Below are 6,828 nucleotides of genomic sequence, written 5' to 3' on the forward strand. Positions count from 1 at the left end.
TCGGCCATAGTAGGATCTTTGTGGTGTCAGCACAGTAGCCATTGGATCTGCTCCATCAACTGCATTCACTACTGCTACTACCAACTTCTTCCATTGTTCTGCAATTCTCTGTCAAATGCATGAAAGTTTGATAGATGGCACATGCTGGCTGCATCTTGCATTCTTCTTGTAAATGCCCCTCATTTTTGCAGATTGGGCAGAACACACCAGGTCTGTAGTATGACATGCTGGAGTGTTTGCTCGAGCCTGTAGCCAACTTTTTAGCAACCCTCTTGGCCAAGACATCCACCTCATCCCTTTTGCCTTTTTGTTTACTTTTCTTGCTGCACTTGGCTTCCTCCTCAGGCCCCCTGACTCATTATCTGATTCCTCTATGTCTGACTCAATGCTTGAATCGTTGTCTGATGAATTGTTCTTTTTCTTCTTGAACTTCTTTTCCAAGCCCATGTTCCTCTCTGCCCTTTTGGCTACCTCAACTAGTCTATCAAACCCTTGTAATGCAATGTCTATTGTAGCCATGGTTGGTTTGATTCTCTTGTGTAGTCCGTGCAGAAACCAATCCGCCAGGACAGCTTCAGATGGCTTATCTTCCTGTGTCAGTCTCGCACATAATGTGCAGAACTTTGCGACATAATCATCCACCACTGTGGCAGGAACTTTTGCCTCAGGCTCCTAAGCTTCTCTTGCAGCTCAAAAGGTGTTTTGACTATTCGGAACCTTCTGAGGAATGCTTCCTTCAGTTCTTGGAATGTGGTGAAATGGTCGTGTGCATACTGGGACAGCCATTCTGTGGGAATGTCCCCAAATGTGGCTTCGAACTGATCCCTCTTCCTTTCATCAGCAGCTACATTCCCCCGAGGATGGTTCCCCCTCCACATTGCTTCAAACTTTGTGACATGTGTGTCAGGGTCCTCAGACTTTTTGCCCTTATATATTGGATACCTGTGGTTGCCTCCCTGATTGGCCATTGGACACAGAGGTTGCATGTTGCCTAGCCCAAGAGAAGCGGTAGGTTGCCTGGGTAGTTGTTGTTACAGGTTGTTGATTAGGAGTTGCCTCACAAGGATTTATGTAAGTGCTTCTTCTTGGCCGCCCAAAGCTTGCGGCGGAATTGCACACTAAGGGATGAACAGAGAGTCTCCTGTATTTCTCCGAGCACTTCCTCTTCCCCAGCAGGATCACCAAAGTGTCGGGGGTCAATCCAACTGGAAAGACGGAATCAATCCAGCTGAGGATTCGTCAATGCCTAGTGCCCATAGGTTCGCTCTATGTACTACAATTCTACACCAAAGATGTTGTAGACAACACTCTCTCTCTTTCTATCTCTCTCTCTCTCAGACAGCATAAGCATAAATGACACACAGAAGGAGACAATATTCTTCTCTCTTAATTCAGTTACAAAAGATAAGAAGATGCCTCCTGTTGTCTCTTTCTTCCCCTCCTTCTATCCCCTTTTGTCTCTGCAGTTACAAGATGCCTTTAGGCTGTTATGCCTGGCTATTACAAGATTGCATTACTAGACAGTATAGTTACAACTACTCATATGATTACATAGTAGGGTGAGCATCCCGCCGAACATGTTCTGTGCCTTCATGGCCGTTGAGGATCTTCCCGCGGCCATTGACGTATGTCCCACCAATCGAACGGACTGTCAACAACATGAAGGTGATGGGAGGCCTTAAGAATGGCACCACTGCCATTCTTCCTTGAATGTAACGGAGAATGGCAGTGGTGCCATTCTTCCCTTCAAGGTGATGGGAGGCCTTAAGAATGGCACCACTTCCATTCTTCCTTGAGAATGGTAGTAGTGCCATTCTCCCCTTCAAGGTGATGGGAGTTCTTAAGAATGGCACCACTGCAATTCTTCCTTGAATGTAAGGGAGAATGGCAGTGGTGCCATTCTCTCCTTCAAGGTGGCTACACCTCTCTCTCTCTCTCTCTCTCTCTCTCTCTCTCACACACACACACACACACATAAATAATTCTCTCTCTCTCTCTCTAATTACTTTAATTAGTTTAAAATCTAATTAGTGTTTAGATTCTAGTTTATATTTAATTAGTATTTATAATTTAATTAGTGTTTGAATAGTTTAGCTTACTTTAATTAGTTTAAAATCTAATTAGTGTTTAGATTCTAGTTTATATTTAATTAGTATTTATAATTTAATTAGTACTTGATAAGTTTAGTTTAATTAGTACTTAATTAGTTTAGATTAGAAATATCTAGTTTAAAATTAGTATATGGATACGAATTAATCCTAATCTTATGGAACTTTATTTATGTTTGTATGTGTATGTACATACGTACGTACATACATACATTAAAAAAATAATCCACAAGAAAGTGCACCTGTGAGTGGGGATTGCATATGCACACTCGACTTTATAGGCCCAAAATGATAAAAATACCAAGAGGAAATTGTTTGGGATATTGGTGGATAGGCAATGTTTGAATTTGGGAGGAAATTTTTGAAACTAGGGTTTTTGAATCCAAGGAGGAAAATTCAAAATTCAATGGATAAACACTCATGCCATACTCATATTCAAAACAAGGAGGGAGAGTGAGGATAATGGGGATTAAAATTAAAATTCAAAGTCACATTCAAAAATTATGAATCTAAAATGGGGGAGAATGCCAGTGGTGCCATTCTCCCCATGAAGGTGATGGGAGGCCTTGATAATGGCACCACTATCATTCTTCCTTGAATGTAAGGGAGAATGGCAATGGTGCCATTCTCTCCTTCAAGGTGACAGGAGGCCTTGAGAATGGCACCACTACCATTATTCCTTGAGAATGGCAGTGGTGCCATTCTCCCCTTCAAGGTGATGGGAGTTCTTAAGAATGGCACCACTGCCATTCTTCCTTGAATATAAGGGAGAATGGCAATGGTGGTGCCATTCTCCCCTTCAAGGTGGTAGGAGGCCTTGAGAATAGCACCAATGCCATTCTTCCTTGAATGGGGAGAATGGTAGTGGTCCCATTCTCCCCATAAAGGTGATGGGAGGCCTTGAGAATGGCACGACTGCCATTATTCCTTGAATGTCAGAGAGAATGGCAGTGGTGCCATTCTCCCCTTCAAGGTGATGAGAGGCCTTGAGAATGGCACCACTGCCATTTTTCAAAGAATGTAAGGGAGAATGGTAGTTGTGCCATTGTCCCCTTCAAGGTGATGGGATGGGAAGCCTTTAGAATAGCCGTGGTTCCATTCTCCCCTTTAATGTGATAGGTGGCCCTAAGAATGGATCCTCCCCTTCAATCAAAATGATGGGATGCCTCAAATTGGAACCACTACCATTCTTTCTTGAATTTAAGAGAGGTAGGCAGTGGTTCCATTCCCCCCCTTCAAGGTGATGGGATGCCTTGAGAATGGCACTAGTGCCATCCTTCCTTGAATGAAAGGGGAGAATGGCACTAGCGCCATCCTTCCTTGAATGAAAGGGGAGAATGGCAGTGGTGCCATTCTCCCCTTCAAGGTGATAGAAAGCCTTGAGAAAATGGCAGCCCCACTGCCATTCTTTCATGAATGAAAGGGAGAATGGCAGTGGTGCCATTCTCCCCTTCAAGGTGATAGAAAGCCTTGAGAAAATGGCAGCCACTACCATTCTTTCATGAATGTAAGGGAGAATGGCAGTGGTGCCATTCTATCGTTTAAGATAATGGGATGGGAATCCTAGAGAATGGCAGTGGTGCCACTCTCCCCTTTCAGGTGATGGAAGGACCTGAGAATGGCAATGGTACCATTCTCCCCTTTAATCAAGGACCTAAGAATGGCAGTGGTACCATTCTCCCCTTTAATCAAGGTGATGGGAAGCCTTGAGAATGGGAGGCCTTGAGAATGGCACCACTACTATTCTTCCTTTAATGTAAGGGAGAATGGCAGTGGTGCCATTCACCCCTTCGAGGTGATCGGATGGGAGGCCTTAAGAATGACACCATTGCCATTCTCCCCTTTAAGCTAATGGGAGGCCCTAAGAATGGCAGTGGTGCCATTCCCCCCTTCAATCAATGTGATGGGAGGCCTTGAGAATGGCACCACTACCATTCATCCTTGAATATAAGGGAGAGTGGCAGTGGTGCCTTTCTCTACTTCAAGGTGATGGGAGTCCTTGAGAATGGCACCACTGCCATTCTTCCTTGAATGTAAAGGAGAATGGCAATGGTTTCATTCTCCCCGCCGCCATGAAGGTGACGAAAGGCCTTGAGAATGGAACCACTACCATCTTTCTTGAATGAAAGGGAAGAATGGCAGTTGTGCCATTCTCCCCTTCAAGGTGATGGGAGGTCTTAAGAATGGTAGCCCCACTGCCATTCTTCCTTGAATGTAAGGAGGAATGGTAGTGGTGCCATTATACCCCTCAAGATGATGGGATGTGAGGCCTTGAGAATGCCAGTGTGGTGCCATTGTCCCCTTTCAAGTGATGGAAGGCCTAGAGAATGGTAGTGGTGCCATTCTCCCCTTCAATCAAGTTGATGGGAGGCTTTGAGAATGACATCACTCCCATTCTTCCTTCAATGAAAGGGGAGAATGGGAGTCATGCCATTCTCCCCTTCAAGGGATGGGAGGACTTGAGAATGGTAGCCCCACTGCCATTCTTCCTTGAATGTAAGGGGGAATGGTAGTGGTGCCATTATACCCCTCAAGATGATGGGATGTGAGGCCTTGAGAATGCCAGTGTGGTGCCATTCTCCCCTTTCAAGTGATGGAAGGCCCAGAGAATGATAGTGGCGCCATTCTCCCCTTCAATCAAGTTGATGGGAGGCTTTGAGAATGACATCACTCCCATTCTTCCTTGAATGTAAGGGAGAATGGGCCATCCAGCCTTGAATGTAAGGGGAAACAACAGTGGTGCCATTCTCCCCTTCAAGGTGATGGGAGACCTTGAGAATGGCACTACTACCATTCTTCCTTTAATGTAAGGCTGAATGGCAGTGGTGCCATTCTCCCCTTCAAGGTGATGGGATGGGAGGCCTTGAGAATTGCACCACTACCATTCCTTGAATGTAAGGGAGAATGGCAGTGGTGCCATTCTTCCCTTGAAGTAATGGGAGGCCTTGATAATGGCACCACTGCCATTCTTCCTAGAATGTAAGGGAGAATGGTAGTGGTTCCATTCCCCCCTTGAAGGTGATGGGAGGCCTTGAGAATGGTACCACTTCCATTCTTTCCTTAAACAAAAGGGGAGAATGGCGGTGATGCCATTCTCCCCTTCAATCAAGGTGATGGGAGGCCTTGAGAATGGTAGCCACTGCTATTCTTTCTTAAATGTAAGGGGGAATAGCAGTGGTGCCATTCTACCCCTCAAGATGAAAGAGTGGTACTATTTAAGAAATGGGTAAGTTTTGTCTTTCCCTATTTGTCATCTATTACACATTTATGCTACTTTGTCAAGTAAAAATTGAAAACTCGTCAAAAATACAAAGGAGACTCTACCAAAAGTTTTCTAAAATTTCACACAGTATACAAAATCTTGCATATTGTTACAAGCTCTTGACTTCAAGACTGCATGGGTATGGAAGCCATCAAAAACGTGACTATTCTTGTCCACCCACCATCTATGGCTGTATTGTTTGAATTCATTTGGGTATACACACTTGTAGAGGAGTATATTAGGTCTAGGCAGGGGGAGGGACATCTTGTAGGCCTTCAGCCCCTACAAGATTTTGATTACCACTTTCAAAATCAAGAAAGTGGAAAAAGGGCCATTGGAACTCATCTCAAAAGGGGGATATTATTATTTTTTAATCAACAGTTCCAGCCCTATCCTCCAAGGGGTATAGTGTAGTTCATAGGGAAACTTGAATACTGCTATTAAAACCCTAAGATCTCTCTAGATAATTGTTATGCATAAACATGCATAAATCAAGCGGCATAAACTCAACCACCCAACCACCCCTGAGCCCAAGGGATGCACGCATGAATTATAAATGAAATACATCATACCTCTACCTTAATGTCCCATACCATCAAGAGGTATAATTCCAATCCAATAGCATGTAGTTATAGTGTGAAATGGTAGGTGAGTAGATATGGACCTCTACATAAGAGATCATAGCATAAGCCTCCAAGCCCCCAAGCCTTCCTTGAGTGTGCCCCATGCCCCTATTATATAGGAGGGCCCTCAAGTGACTCTTGACTCTTCATTTCCCATGTGTGACCTTTGGATGCCTGACCCTAACCTTAACCCTTAAGGTTAGTCCTAACCCATGCTCCACTAGAGCTTGTTCCCACGCTCCCATGTTCACAAGCCTAATGTGGGTTAGCCTCCTAGTATATGCACACATAATGTGCATATAACATACTTCCCTCTCTCAAAACATTGCACTCTTGCAATGAAAAGAATGAGAACTGCACTGAACAATATCAACCGACTCCCAAGTCAAATCCTCTATCTCCTTATCTTTTCACCTAAAGTTAACCTCAGGGATTAGTCAACTACAAAGTTTCCTTTCCTTGAATTCAAGTACCTTATCAGGTTCATGTGGAACATAGGATAAATCTTCGACTTCAACAGTTTCCCTTTCAATCTATTAATATGAAAGACTGGATGAACTCTAACATGTGGAGGTAGTTTTAAGTTCAAACGCAACCGTGCCAATCCGATGTATAGCTCAAAAATAGACCACAATATCCAATCCGTGCCAATCCGATGTATAACTCAAAAATAGACCACAATATCTAGGAGATAAATTCGAGCATTTTTCTATTGACAAAGTCTGAGAATCTTTAGGAACATTAAAATAAACCAATGCTCTTGGTTCAAAAGACCGAGATGAGCGTCCCCTATCAGTATAAAATCGTACTCTATCCTGAGCACTCCTGATCAAAT

The sequence above is a fragment of the Cibotium barometz genome, chromosome 63, assembly GCF_041138505.1.
Source record: "Cibotium barometz isolate CiBa-2024 chromosome 63, ASM4113850v1, whole genome shotgun sequence".
Classification (NCBI taxonomy): domain Eukaryota; kingdom Viridiplantae; phylum Streptophyta; class Polypodiopsida; order Cyatheales; family Cibotiaceae; genus Cibotium; species Cibotium barometz.